At 40.0% G+C, this 16,482-nt stretch overlaps 1 protein-coding gene across 1 annotated transcript in view; it reads right to left on the reverse strand.

The window, feature by feature from the left end:
* Window positions 1-220: 220 nt before the first annotated feature.
* The window catches only part of PTTG1IP2 (PTTG1IP family member 2), a 31,178-nt gene continuing 14,916 nt past the window's right edge, over window positions 221-16,482 (reverse strand). The window contains exon 5 of the mRNA XM_055123172.1: window positions 221-368. The gene's annotated coding sequence lies outside the window, so the exon portion shown is untranslated. The remainder of the gene's footprint in view (window positions 369-16,482) is intronic.

The following is a 16,482-nucleotide window of genomic DNA, read 5'->3' on the forward strand; positions in this document are numbered from 1 at the left end:
TTTTAGTAGTTGATTTCCAGATGTCTAGAAGGCTGCCCATAAACTCATCAAATGTGCTTTGGGATTTTTCAGTGATGAACCAAATAAACTGTTAAGCTGAAAATCATTAGAATTGTTTAAGCCAAATAAAAAGACAATAAAAAGCAAATCTATCCTTACCTTTTAAAACAACCACGGTTTTTCTGTTTCCATTCTGGTGTCCCATTAAGATGGCATTCGCTGTGGCAGAAGGATAGTTTAACCATCTAGATATGTGTTTTGCATGCAGGAAGCCCAGGTTTGATCCTCAGCACTGCATGGTCTGAGAAGCACTAGGAATGATCTCCAAGCAGAGTCAGGGGTAGCCCTGGAGTATTACTATCTATGGCCTGAAAAACGAAGGAAGGAAGGAAGGGAGCATTACTATCTATGGACTGAGAAGTGAAGGAAGGGAGGGAGAGAGGGGGGAGAAAGGAGGAAGGAAGGAGGAGGAAAGAAGGAAGAAAGAAAGGAAGGAAAGAATTAAGGAGGGAGGGAGGAGAGAGAGAGGAAGGAAGGAAGGAAGGAAGGAAGGAAGGAAGGAAGGAAGGAAGGAAGGAAGGAAGGAAGGAAGGAAGGAAGGAAGGAAGGAAGGGAGGGAGGGAGGGAGGGAGGGAGGGAGGGAGGGAGGGAGGGAGGGAGGGAGGGAGGGAGGGAGGGAGGGAGGGAGGAGGGAGGGAGGCCAGTTGGTTTTCTTCCTCATTATTCAATTTTACAATAGGGCAAAGTGTTTTCTAAACACTAACCTCATGGAGTTAGGTAGTACAGTGATAGGCTGCTGCAAGCAATTGACCCAGGTTCAATCCCTGGTGCCCCACCAGGAGTGATCTCTGAGTGCAGAGCCAGGAGTAAGTCCTGAGCACAGCTGGATGTGGCCCCCAAACAAACAAAAATGAATAAAACTAATCAATAAGCTCATTCTTGAGTGATTTTAGACAAATGTATTTTTGGTTTGGGTTTTTGTTTTTTGTCTTTGTTTTTGTTTGCTTGCTTTTGCTGTTTACTTCGAGGCTCAGCAGGGATACAAGCAGCTCAGAAAGACAATAAATATGTAATATTTCAGTGTTTCAAGGGTTACCAGTACTTTCAAATATATGCATTCTTTCAAAATAATAAAAGCTTTTACTGAAGATAGGGGCTTCCCAGTCGACTTCCCCTGCCCCCGCCCGGCAGACTTGTTTTTTACAGACAGTGATAGAAGTTAAGCACACACAGAAACAGAGAATTAAATCAAACACCTGGAAATTAGCTCAATGTTGAGCAATGAGTTGATCAGGGAGGAAATCAAGAAAGAAATCAAAAGACACAAGAAAACATGACGTTCCATTTGCTCTCAAGAGAACAAACATCTTCGAATGCAGCAGTTACATGTACCTGGGTTGAGAACTCAACATGACGAACGACTTGACACCAGAGCTTCGCAGGAGAAAGAGTATGTCAAAGAAGTTTTTAAGAGGAAGAAGAACCTCCGGCTCCAGGCACATCTTTTTTACTCCATCATTCTTCCTGCACTAACATACACCTCAGAGACCTGGACCCTACGAAAATAGTATGAGAATGCTATTCGGATATCCCAAAGAAGAATTGAAAGGTCTATGCTTGGAGTATCATGTTTCACTCAAGTGAGAGAAGGAATACAGAGTTCCGAAGTCAACAATCGAGAATCAGGGACGCTGTCTCATTTGCCAAGGCGTCAAAAATCACATGGGCCAGACATGTAATGTGATTTAGAGACGACTGCTGGACTAGAGCTGTTACCGATTGGATTTCATGGGAGGTCAAAAGGCCCACCTATGAGATGGTTGGACTTCATCATCAAGACCCTGAATGAATGGTTTGAGGCTCTTCGCGTTCCTGGAGCAAGCAGACGCCATTGGGCTACACTGGCATGTGACAGGGACGAATGGAGACATTGCTGGCGCTGCTCAAGCAAATCAATGAGCAACGGGATGACAAGTGATACATGGAAACAAATAAGAATGAAGACACAAGCTACCAGAAGCTCTGGGACACAGATAAAACAGTGTTAAGGGGAAAATTTATAGCTCTGCAAACATTTCTCTGGATGAAAAAAAGGGCTCACATAAGTAATTTGACTTCACAGCTCAAGATCTTAGAAAAGGACCAACAAAAGGAACCCAAACCAAGGAAGAGGAGGGAAATAATAAAACTTAGAGCAGAAATTAATGACATGGAAAGCCAACAAGCAATCCAAAAGATCAATGAAACCAAGAGCTTGTTCTTGAGAAAATAAATAAGATTGATAAATCAATAGCAAGACTCAAGGAATGGAAACTGAATCAGAAATGAAAAGGGGGACATCACAAGAGAAACAAAAGAAATTCAAAAGATCATTGGAGATTATTTGAAAGTCTGTGTGCCACAGAACAAGCGAACCTAGAAGAAATAGATAAATTCCTGGATTCCTATAACCTCCCAAGGCTGAGCCAAGAAGATTTGGAATACCTGAATAAACCTATTACTATCAAGGAAATTGAAACAGTAATCAAAAGTCTTCCTCAAAACAAAAGTCCAGGTCCAGATGAATTCACTAAGCGAGTTCTTCCAAACTTTTATTTTTATTTATTTATTTATTTATGCTTTTTGGGTCACACCTGACGATGCACAGGGATTACTCCTGGCTCTGCACTCAGGAATTACCCCTGGTGGTGCTCAAGGGACCATATGGGATGCTGGGAATTGAACCCAGATCGGCCACATACAAGGCAAATGCCCTACCCACCGTGCTATTGCTCCAGCCCTTCCAAACTTTTAAAGAGGACATATTGCCAGTCCTTTTCAAGCTATTCCAGGAAATTGAAGAAACAGAAACTACCCCAGTTTCTAGGAGGCACATATTACCCTAATACCAAAAGCAAACTGAGACACCACAAAAAAAGAAAATTACAGGCCTTCATAAACATGGATGCAAAAAAGCACAGTAGAAATGATATCTGAACTTGTATATTTATTGCAGCACTATTTACAACAGCCAGAATCTGGAAACAACCCAAGTGCCCGAGAACAGATGACCGGTTAAAGAAACTTCGGTACATCTACACAATGGAATACTATGCAGCTGTTAGAAAGGATAAATTCATGAAATTTGCATGTAAGTGGATGGACATGGAGAGTATCATGCTAAGTGAAATGAGTCAGAAAGAATAGGACAGATATAGGATGACTTCTCGCATTTGTGGAATACAAAGTAACATAATAGGAGACTAGCACCTAAGAACAGTAGAGATAAGGGCTAGGAGGATAGCTCCACAACTTGGAAGCCTGTCTCACATGCTGGGGGGGAAGCTTAGATGGGATAGAGAAGGGACAACTTAGTGAATGACGGCTGTAGGGCTCGCTCGGGATGGTAAATGTGTGCTAAAAGTAGACTATGGACCAAACATGATGGCCTCTTAGTACCCGGCCTCTTAGTACTTTAATACCTGTAGTACTTAGAAAAATCACGATGTGAAATACCAGGTAATACAATACCTGCTGGGAATACATATATGCAGAAGAAATCGGGACGTAAAATGCCAGCTGAGAAAATACCTGCCAGGAATATACAGATGCAGGGGTAACTCCCCAGCTCTGCACTCAGGAATCATTCTCGACGATTCACAGGGGACAATATAGCATGCTGGAAAAGGAACCCTGCACCCACTGCAGTATTTCTCCAACCAGTAACACTTAGGATTGAGTGTGGTGAAAGAACAAAAGAATTTCAATATTTAAAAATACTTAAGCTCCCGGAAGAGAGCGACACAGAATCTCCTGATCCAATGCCAGGCTGTCTTCACTGAGGCACCTCGAAGGGGGGCAGGTAGAGTTTCCTTCCCTGCTCCAAGCAGAACCCAGGCAGCTGAAAACCCCCAGAATCCAGCTGCCGCCATTTTCAAGGCCACTCTCAACATGCTCGGAGGAGCTTCACCCATGAAGGAATCGGCAGAGGAACCCAGGTATGAGGGATCTGTGGCTGAGATCTCCAAGCCTGCTTGGATCAGGACTGGGCCTCCTTCATCTAGATCCCCAGTTTTCCAGTAGCTTGGCAGTCACACCCACAAACTGTCCCCAATGCAGAATCTACTGACCCGACTCCAAGCTGTCTTTACTAGGGCACCTCAGAAGGGGGTAGGTTGAATTTCCCTCCCCGCTCCAAGCAGAACCCTGGCACCCAAAATACCAATGCAGTATTTCTTGGACTTCTTACACTCTAGCCCACCTAAAGTAGCACACATTTGTTTGGTTTTAACATACTTCTTGTATTCTCTTATATACGGGCTTAAGTGAATCCAGAGTGAAATACAACAACCTTCACACACTTCCCTCTTATTGCGGTGGGAAGATGCTCATGGTGGGGTGGGTGTTTGAATATTATCTGTAATGAACTATTGTGAACTACTTTATGAAAATAAAATGTATAAAAATCGCAGAAAAGATAAAATAAAAATAAAAATACATAAAGGCTATATCTCTAAAGTCTACAATATGCACATTGGTTTCAATGCGCATATTATTCCATTACTTTACTTACTTTTAGAAATAAGTTTTAACTTTGTCAATTTAAAATATTATGTGTTATAATATACTTGTAAAAATTGCATTTACATTCTTTTTTGTTATTGTAGCTTTTTGTTAAACACATCCTGTTGTGCTCAGGGCTTACTCCTGGCTCTGTGCTCAGATATCATCCACTACAGTGTTTGGGGGCCATGAGTGGTGCTAGGAATTGAACCTAGGTTAGCTACATGCAATGCAAACCGTACTATTTCTCCAGCCATGCATTTATATTTTATCTAGGTGTTCCATTTGGTTACATGCCTCTGACAATTCAGTAATCATAAATATACATTTTATTCTGAAAGCACATACACAGGGTCTCTTTAATAATTCAAAGAACTTTCTATAGTAATGAAGTTGTAATTTTAAGCTAAATGGGAAAAAATGAATACTATTAAACATAACCAAAAAATCACTGAAAAAAATAAGCATAATGACGCAAGAAAAATAAATTCTACTCGCTCAAAATATTTTGCTTTTTCCTATGCCATTGCATATTTCTTAAGTCATAGTGACAGCTTTCCATCTCTTTTGTTGGAATACATGACAACCATTCATGTAATGGAGCAGGTGCAAAAGATAACTGCTATCCTGTTAGAAGCAAGAATGTCAGCACTCTCTGTGCAGTGATAGGCAAATCTTCATCGCTTTTGTATAAGAGATCTCCTGGGAAAGCTATCGCCAGACCTTATTGCTATACTCTCAATTTCCCTCATCTCAAATTGTTATTCTTCAAAAATAGCCAAGTTGCACTTTAAGATCCCCTAATAGATGATGAATCATAAAGTCAAACAGAACATAGGATGAGATTATTCATAATTCCATTTAACACAAAACTCCAAAATTATGAATTTTTAGGTATGATATTGTATATTTTGAAATTACAATATATTGAGAAATACTCAATCTGATTATGTAAAATAAATTATTGGAAAAATAACTAACTGCTTTGTGTAAACATAAATGTGTAGTGTCTAAAATGAATTTGAGTCCATAATAAATTAACAAAAAATATTTTGAAATTATTATCAAATAAATTTAAGATGGCTAAAAATTTTATTATTTCCAGCATTGTTTATTTGTCTAAGTCCTTTTCAGATAATTCTAAATCAAAAGCTATGCTCATATTGTCGATATAATTAAAGGAGGAGTTTTTCATAATTTATTAGAGGTGACATGACATTCTAAAGAAGATAATATTGTCTATATTGAATTGTTTTGAACTAAGAAGCTAATTTGGAATTTGTTATGGTAAAAGGATTAAAAAATAAAATCCCCCAAAGACATCAATTAATGAGATTTTCAAAGGTTTATGAATATGCTCATTTAGAGAGAATTAAAACAAAATAGATCGTTTGTGGTGTGGGAAGGAGGCCAGAAAAACACAGAAAAATACAGAAGTTAAGGTACTTAGCTTTCATGAGGCTGACCATGGTTTGATCCTCAGTACTGTGATCTCTATTTCTCTCTCTCTCTCTTCCATCTCTCTCTCTCTCTCTCTCTCTCTCTCTCTCTCTCACACACACACACACACACACACATACACACACACACACAAACACACACACACACACACACCACAAACACAGAGTCAGGAGGTAGCCCTTAAGCACCACCAGGTGTGCAGCTCCAAAAAAAAAAAAAAAGAAAAGAAAAGAAAAGAAAAGAAAAAAGAGGGTTTTTTTTTTAATTCTTGTAGAAATGTGTTATATAGGAGCTGTCATTTCTTTTTTTTTAATTCATTTATTTTTAATTAGTGAATCACCGTGAGGGTACAGTTACAGATTTATACATTTTGTGCTCATGTTTCCCTCATACAAAGTTCGAGAACCCATCCCTTCACCAGTGCCCATTCTCCACCACCAGTAAACCCAGCATCCCTCCTACCCTCCCCAATCCCATCTCCCCCCACCCCACCCTGCCACTGTGGCAGGTATTCCCTTCTGTTCTCTCTCTTTAATTAGATGTTGTGGTTTGCAATAAAGGTGTTGAGTGGCCACTGTGTTCAGTCTCTAGTCTGTATTCGGCCCACATCACCCTTCCCCTGCATGGCCTCCGACCACATTATACGTGGTGATCCCTTCTCTGAGTTGCCCTCTCCCCAGAATGTGAGGCCAGCCTCCAAACCATGGAGTCAACCTCCTGGTACTTATTTCTACTATTCTTGGGTGTTAGTCTCCTACTCTGTTATTCTATATTCCACAGATGAGTGCAATATTTCTATGTCTGTCTCTCTAAAAAGAGGTTTTTTTTATATTCTAAAAGTTACCATGCTTTTGAGGCATGTCTCCATTTAAGAATATATTTAAATATATTTAAAACTAGCAATAGTTATCTTGTAGTCAAGCAGATTCGCCTTCTGTTTATTTTTCCTAATTTTTATACGCATAATTACTCCACCTGTACCTGGAATTATGCAAATAAGCTTCAGTCTGTGTCAAGTTTAATAAACTTGAATTTCCTAGTACCCATGTGTCTGTTCACTCAATTTTAGTGCCAACACTATTTCCAACTGAGGCATGAGTCTGAGTGAGCTCACAAGGCAAATATAAACTTCAAGAACTGCACTGGGTGTATCTGTGTGTTCAGTGAGAATTCACCCCTCCTGCCTCACCCAAAGGAATAGATAATGGTAAGTGCAGAGCTCTAAAAGATATACTCCTACTTCAACAGGAGGGTTCAATATCCACTCTAACGACCATATATACAATGGCATAGTATTCAAATCATGAGAGATAAATTCTGTCAACTGTAACATGAATGAACCTGGGAGACATTATGCAAAATAAAACAAGGACAGAGATAGTCTAATCTTACTCTTATGTGGAATCTGAAATAAATAAATAAATAAATAAATAAGCCATACTCAGTTACAGAAACAATTTACCAAGAGAGAGGAAATGGAGGCAGGTAGGTCCAATAGGTCAGTCATAGTCATAGATAAATAAAACCTGAGGACATACTGTATAGCAAGGCATTTATACTTAATAATACCATATTAACTTCTACATTTAAATTTTTCTTAAGCATTCTCACTATATCAAAAGGGGAAATATATGAATTACGTGAGATTATAAGCACATCGATTTGCCTGATTTTGGTAATTTCCACAATGGAAATATATATAAATATATATAAATGTATATATATGCACACACATATATATATACACAGACACATATATATATACACATATATATATATATGAAACTATCATGCTGTATGCTTAAAGCATACACATTATTTTGTTTTGAGGTCACACCGGTCATGCTCAGGGATTTCTACTGACTCTGCACTCAGAAATCACTCATGGTAGTACTCAGGGGACTATATGGGATGCCAGATTGAACATGGGTCAGCCACATGCAAGGTGAGAGTCCTGCACTGGTCCCAGCATGTAGCACTGTAGCACTGTCATCCCATTGTTCGATTTTCTCGAGACCAGTAACGTCTCCATTGTGAGACCTGTTGTTACTGTTTTTGGCATATCGAATACAGCACGGGCAGCTTGCCAGGGTCTGCCATGCGGGTGGGATACTCGGTAGCTTGCCAGGCTCTCAGAGAGGGACAGAGGAATCGAAACCAGGTCGGCCGAGTGCAAGGCAAATGCCCTACCTGCTGTCCCAGCATATACAATTTTATTTGTCAACTATAGCTCAATAAAGCCAGTATGTGATGTGAGAAGGACAACATAAGTGCAAATTCCAAGAAACAAGTTGGAGTGGAAAAAAGACAACTTGATACAGATAGGAGAGATCTTGCCTCAGTTGACTAAGTGATTTATCACTTCATGAGGAAAAGACACCAACATTCTTGATTTGGGTGGAACGTAAGAGATTGCTTATTTCTGCAGTTATGTAGTCTTTAGTTATAGTCATAATTTTCTTATAACTATAACTATATAAATGATAGTTATAATTTTCTTCCTACATAATAATCAATCTTTTATCTGGTGTAAGATATATCTTTCTGAGGTTATGTACAATTTTCCTTTTAAATTTAGACTATTTTTTTTCTAGCTTAAAATTCCAGTTTATCTTTAAAGTCAAACTTCTAGACATATACAGAATCAAACTTTATTTATCTTCATTATGACAATGGATCATTTTCTTCATAATTTTTGATATTATATGACTCCCAATGTTCAAAAGAAGCTACATTATATTTTTATATAAAAGAAAATGCAAAAAGACTAGAAAGATAGCACAGGGGTCAAAGGCATATCCTTTGCATGTATGGGATCCTGGACTAACCCCAGCATCGCATGGCCCTCTGAATAACAGTATATTGTTTGAAAGTGTATTGTCAGGATTGGATCCTAGGTCCCCAAGGATTGCTTAAAAGACTTTCCCCCAAGTAATTGCAAATAGCAACAGCATAAAATTAAATGGTACAGCTTCTTTTTCCAAATTTTGTCTAACAAGTTGAAATTTTTTTAAAGGTGGTGACACACTTGTTATTAAGTGTATCAGAACAGTACTGAGGGCCAGAGAGATGACTTGAAGGACTAAACACATGTTTTGAATATCAGAGGCCCAGTTTGAGCCCCAGCACCATATGATCTGAGTATTGCCCCATGTTGGGCTCAAAACAAAACCAAAACACACAACAACAACAACAAAACAATAAAACCCCAAGCAAATAACAGTATTGTTCTAATTCTGTTCTATTAAAAATCCTCTAGTGAGAAAGGAGGAGATAGTAAATCAATAGTGTATCAGGTAGGGTGCTTGCCTTGCATGCAGCCAATCTGGTTCCATTCCCCGGCACCCCTACATCCTCCAAACCACACCAGGATTGATCCCTGATTGCAGAGCCAGAAGTAAGCCTTGAGCACTACTGGGGGTGGCCCCCAAACAAGAAAGTTCTCTAGTATTTCTCATAAATATTTTAGTCCTCACACTTTTTAAAAACTGCCTCAGCATGGATTGGAGAGATAGTACAGCAGGTAAAGCATTTGCCTTGCACATGGCAAACCTGGGTTCGATCCCTGGCATTCCGTATGGTCCCCTGAGCAATGCCAGGACTGATTCCTGAGTGCAGAACCAGAAGCAACCCCTGAGCATCGCCAGGTGTGACCCCAAAGAACAAAAATAATAAATAAGTAAAATCTTTTTTTTTCTTTGCGTTTTGGGTCACACCCCAGCGTTGCACAGGGCTTACTCCTGGCTCATGCACTCCGGAATTACTCCTGGTGGTGCTCAGGGGACCATAAGGGATGCTGGAAATCGAACCCGGGTTGGCCGTGTGCAAGGTAAATGCCCCTACCCGCTGTGCTATCACTCCAGCCTCAATGAATAAAATCTTTTTTTAAAAAAAAAAAGCTGCCCCAGCATAAAATAAGTATTGTCACTAATTTATTCAAAGTTTCATCAACACAGATCCCAGTGATGTCCATCATTACCTTAAATTTACCATTGTAAGAAAAGATTAGTGGGACTTTTTTTGCAATATTCAAGAAATGTAAAATTCGAGAAAAATTAGAATTAGAGTATTTATTGTCTGGTAACACTTGATTATAAAATTCTAAAGTTAATTATACTCCTAGATTATAGTTTCTAATTTTTGTTCCATATGTCAGGTGCATAAGCATCTTCGTCCACTTCAAGCTCAAAGGGAATAAAAGTAAGATTGTAAAACTAAGAAGGATTTTATTCAAGTATTCTAAAATTTAACCATAAAAGCTGTTTCAAGAGCAAGAGCTTTCTCAATCCTTATCATCTCAAATTACTACATGATCCATAATGTGAATTTAATACTCTACAAAAATGTTCAACAGAATTTACACAAGGGGATTTTGTAGTTCATCCCTCATTCAATCTCAAAGAGTCTGTAAGGATGATAAATATCCTGGAGGAAGCCTAAAAGAAAAGGGATACATTATATCATTAGAAACAAAATACAATGGAAACTCTCAGGTTTCACATTTAGACAAGAAAGTTCAAAGCCACTAGCCAATTCTTATAAAATACACTGTTTTCCAGCTCATTATCTATCCCTTGAAGAACTGTACACAGGTAATAATGGTAATCAACCCACGTTAGTCACACACCAGGGTCAAATGGAAATGAAAAGCCTCTTCAATTACCCAAACTAACATGCATGACTTATTTTATTCTGCCAACATGAAAGAGGTAGCCTTGAACATTCATGAAGGACAGCCTTTGCCCACTCTGTATTAAGGTCAGAGAGCTCACTCACCACAAATATTCCCAGGAAATGTTAGATTTGGCAGAGAACAAACCATATATTCCCAAAATGTCACCATATTGGCCTGAGTTGTCATCTGCTAAGAAAAAAAATCTTGTCAGAGTCCATTCCTGTCAGCAACCGCTGCTCTGCTGAAGGGGACCTGGAAGGAGAACAGTTCTCACAGTCCCCAGTGCAACTCTTCCACTTGACAGACTTTCCCGTACAACACTATTGTTAGTCTAATGCCACGTCTTTTTCTTTTTCTTTATTTTCTTTTTTGTTTTTTGGGTCACACCCAGCGATACTCAGGGGTTAATCCTGGCGCTGCACTCAGGAATCACTCCTGGTGGTGCTTGGGGGACCTTATGGGATGCTGGGGATTGAACCTGTGTCAGCCTCGTGTGCAAGGCAGACGCCCTACCTGCTGTACTATGGCTCCAGCCTCACCACATCTTTTTTTATCCATCTTAAATGCCTACTCCCAAATATTTCTCTATATTTTACTAATTAAAAACCTGGTCGACAATTCTCTTATTGAAGTCTGGCATAACCCAAAGTCTTTCGAAACTCACCATATAATCTGATCCCAGCACTATTTCTGCAACTCAAACACATGCTCACTCCAGTCACACTGAATTTCAGTTTCTCCAAACCCAAAGCATCCCAGCACCTTCTTGTATGTTCCTTCCCTCGTTATGTTCCTGCCTGACTTCTTACCACACTTTCTTTAGATTTGGGATTTTGTCTTTTGTTTTTCTGGGGGTGAGGTGGGGCAGATATTAGACCACACATGAGGCAGTGTTCTGGAAACCATACGTGGTTGCTGGGAATCAAAACAGGACCAGCTGCATGCAAAACAAGTGCCCGTACTAGCTCTCCAGTCCTCTTAGTATATTTTGGTCTTTGCTTAAATCCCATTCTGCCCAGAACATTTGTATATATCTCAATATCCTCCCCCACACCCAATTTCAATTATTTATTTTTCTTTTCCAACACTGTCATATTATTTTGGAGAGGAGGGGACTCCCAAGCAGTGGTCAAGATCCCTAGGGGGCCTTCTTGATGATTCTTTTTTCTTTGGGGGGGGGGTCACACCTGGCGATGCACAGGGGTTACTCCTGGCTCATGCACTCAGGAATTACTTCTGGCCGTGCTCAGGGAACCATATGGGATGCTGGGAATCGAACCCGGTCAGCTGTGTGCAAGGCAAACGCCCTACCCACTGTGCTATCACTCCAGCCGCCTCCTGGTGATACTTGATGGAATATATTCGCAGTTCAGTGTGAGAGCTCAGAGATGACAATGTCACAATTTGTTGTTTGGTTGATTGATTTTGGTTTGGGGATCACAACTGGTGGTACTCAGGACTTGCTCCTGGCTCTCTGCTCAGGAGAACCCATGTAATGTAACCAGGGTTGCCTGCATGTCAAGCAAGTACTTTACCTCTAGCCTCAGTGTCAAAGTTTCTAATTATTTTTCATTTTCCTTGCTCATTTGTTTGTTTCCAGACAGCAATACCAATTTTTTGATGGCAGGAATTATATTTTTCTTCAGCTTTATTGAGATACAATTAACATACAATATTGTATATGTTTAAGGTACATTATATATTGCAAAATATTCCCACTGTGGTATTGGCAAAAAACCTCTATTATGTTGCATAAATAACATTTTTCTTTTGGTAAAAACAATTTAGATCTACCCTCAGCCACTTGCAAGTATATAATGCAATGTTATTAGCTAAAACCACATGCTATATATAGTCTCCTAAAAACTTGTTTGTCTTTTAACAAGAAGTTTAAAATCTTTGACCATCATCTCCCCTTTCATCCTGGTATTATATATCTTGCTCACATTGTAGTCTCAATGCCAGGCACAAAGTAAACTTTCAATAAATGTTTATATAATTTATTTATATTGTGCATTTTTATTGTATGTTGTATGTTCATCTATTTTTCCCTAACCATCATTTTTAAATCAGACCAAAATCAACTCATCACTTACTCAATTTTATTGTATTATTTTAAGGCCCCCTACTATATGCCAGAAATTGTAAAGTTACAACTATTATTTACTAAGTGCTTACTGTATATTAAGTATTATTATAAGTACTTTACCCATGTTTTCTTATTGTATCATCATAACTATGTAAATAAGTTACTTTTATTTGAGAGGCCATACCCAGAAATGTTCAGCTGCAAGTCCTGGCTCAGTACCTGGGGAATGCTCCTGGAAGTACTCTGGTAACCATGCAGGGATGGAGATAAATCAGGGTCCCCTGCATGCAAAACACACACTCCATCCCAAGTCAACAAGCAATTTTGTATCTCCCTGATTTTAAAATGCAAAAACTAAAACATAGATGGATAACTTAGCCAAAATAACACACAAACTATCAGTGAGCAGTTGAAATTCTGTCCTTTACTGAAGAAACACCCATTACTTCCACCTTTAGATAAGAACCTGGAAAGAAGAGGAAAGTACATGGGGTGAGATAAACTCAAAGGAAAGCAACAATATCTGATTATTTAGGTTTTTATGGATTGTGGGGAGGAGGCTTGAGGGTGTTGGTGGTGGGCTACATCCAGCAGTGCTCAAGGCCTACTCCCGGCTATTGGTCATTTGCAAGGTAATTTCCTTAGATCCTATATAATAACAGGTCTAATTTTTTTAAATGTTTCACTGTTTCATTTTTAAAAGACTAACCAAATGGAATGAAGAATTGTCTTTTTTTAACCTTATGTGCTTAATGGTATTTCTACATTTATTCAGTGGTAATTGACAATGAAAGCTCTTCTGCAGTAATATTTTTTCCCTGAAACAGCATTTTTGTTGTTTTGTTTGTTTTTTTTTCTGAACACACTCAGCAGTGCTCATAGGTTACTCCTGACTCAATGCTTTGGGTTCCTTCTGGTGTTGTTCAGGGGATTATGTGATGCCAGGGATTGAACCCAGGGTTTTTTCATGAGAAATAAGAGCCCTTGCCCTTTGTGTTATCTCCCAGCCCCTGTAATAGCATTTTGTTCAAAATTAAATACCTTGGGCCTACAGAGATAGTATAAATGGTAAGCGCTTGCCATGCATATGGCTTCCTCTAGTTAGAGATTCAGCACCACTAATGGTGCCCCCTAAGCAGGATCAGCCAGGAGTGATCCCTGAGTAAGTAATCCAGGAGTAAGCCTAAATATAGCTGGGTGCAGACGCAAACCGAAATACAAACACATACACACACACACACAGGCACAACACACACATGCACGCACAACACGCATGTGAAAGAGGAGGAATGGGGGAGGAAAGGGAAGGGAAAGGCAAAGAAAAAGATGTTTCTTAAAAAATGTCATTTTAGGGGGCTGGAGTGATAGCATAGCGGGTAGGGCGTTTGCCTTGCACGCGGCCGACCCGGGTTCAAATCCCAGCATCCCATATGGTCCCCTGAGCACCGCCAGGAGTAATTCCTGAGTGCAGAGCCAGGAGTAACCCCTGAGCATCGCCAGGTGTGACCCCCAAACCAAAAAAAAAATGTCATTTTAGGGCTGGAGTGATAGCATAGCAGGTAGGGCATTTGCCTTGCACGCGGCCAACCCGGATTCGATTCCCAGCAACCCATATGGTCCCCTGAGCACGGCCAGGGGTAATTCCTGAGTGCAGAGCCAGGAGTGACCGCTGAGCATCGCTGGGTGTGACCCAAAAAGCAAAAAATAAAATAAAATAAAATTTAAAAAATGTCATTTTAATTATGGGTTGTTGTATATATATGTGTGTGTATATATATGGAAGGAAGGGCACATCTCGAAGTGCTCAGGGGTTACTTCTGGTTCTGCACTCGGGAATCACTCCTGGTGGTCTCATAAGAAATACCTAGGATCAAAGCTGGGTTGGCCCAGTGCAAGGCATGAACTTTACCTACTGTACTATCACTTCAGCCCAAAAGACAGTTTTTTTTTCACCCAATAAAATGTATCAGAACAACTGGCTAGCCATTTTAGAAAATGATAAAATTAGAACTAAATCTTAAACTATATGACATTATTAATTCAAAATAACCTACATAGCTAAATGTTTAAAGCACAAAGCTATTTCAAGTTATTTTTTTAGGTAAAGTTCCCCATAGTCAGAATACTAGGTTCAATATGTTTTTTTAAGGTACGGCCTGGGGTTCTTATTTGCAAAGTGAATTTATTTGATTCTGGACCCTTTCAGGGTGCTCCCAATGCAGTGCTTAGAGGACCCAGAAGCCATTCACAGCAATACTTGGGTGGTTGAAAAGGCAAGACAGTTTAATGCTCAGAACAGTTTTTAGTGCTGCTCAGGCCCAGAGGTGCTGGGTGCTACCAAGGCCATGCCCGGCTGTGTTGTGGGGGCATGCAGTGCTGGCGTTTGAACTTGGTGCCTCTTATAAACCAGGCATGCACTCCAAACTTTTGGAAAAAAACTGCACCTGATCAAACTACATTTTTGAAATTTGGGATTCCGAACAAACTTATGTTGTCAAAGTATGAGATAGTCATTCTTAATCAAATGCCAAAAATGTGTCTTCTGGGGGGCAGAGAGATAGTACAGGATTAAGGTGCAGACCTTGCATGTGGCCAGCCCTGACAGATCTCTGGCACCACATGGTCTCCCAAGCACCATAGGGTGTGGCCCTGGAAGCCCCCAAGCACTTCCAGGATGGTGTAGGTAATCCCTGGCACCACAAGGACCAAGCAGCCCCACATCCTCAGGACTTCTGGAAGAAGTCAGACCCAAATTAGTGTTCTTAGTTTTTAAACTAGTTAATAGAATGTACATATGTGTAGTTTAACTTAAGTTTTAGGAGTCCTCCTTTTCCTTAGGCTTTTCAAGTATTTGCAAATGTATATTATCACAGTAAAATATTTTTGTAAAACTAATGAAAGAAATAAAAAAAAACTTTTTTAAGAGGACCCAGAGGCTGGAGAGATAGTAAAGCAGGTAGATTGCTTGTTTTGCAAGCAGTCAACCAGAGGTCTATTCCCTGCATCCCATACGATCTCTCAAGTCTGTCAGAAATGATCCTTTGAAGGCAAAGCCAGGAGAACAGCCTGAGCATTTCTAGGTGTGTGTGGCCCAAAATCAAAAACAAAACCATAAATCACTGTATCACTGTCATCCCGTTGTTCATCAATTTGCTCTAGCAGCACCAGTAATGACTCCATTTGTCCTAGCCCTGAGATTTTAGCAGCCTCTCTTTACTTTGTGTGGCTGGACTCACCCGCCATGGCACAGAGAGGCACGCATCTGGGGTCTCTCGGTCCTGCACCCTCACCCACCACAGCCCCTGCATTGCTGTCCAGCCCCTCGGGGCCCACCGCCCTTGGGCACCTCAGCTACAACGTCCGGGAGAGTAAAACCATACATACATACATACATACATACACACACACATACATACATACATACACACATACATATATACATACATACACACATACATACATAAAGAGGGCTCCAAAATTCCATGAATTTCAAACCAAAAACCATAAATCAGAGCCCCAGTGTTGGAAACTTGAAGAAAGGCCAAGAGTCAGGGACATTGGATTATACTCAGGATCACCATTTTGCCCCCAGGTAAAGATCACGACCCACCTGGGAGCAAAGGTCTTTACCTCCTCATAACTCACATAAATGTACAAAGACATTGATCACTCTGGCCCAACTGCAGGTACATACTCACTCAACGACACACAAAAA

This window comes from Sorex araneus, chromosome 1 (assembly GCF_027595985.1).
Source record: "Sorex araneus isolate mSorAra2 chromosome 1, mSorAra2.pri, whole genome shotgun sequence".
In the NCBI taxonomy this organism is placed as follows: Eukaryota; Metazoa; Chordata; class Mammalia; order Eulipotyphla; family Soricidae; genus Sorex; species Sorex araneus.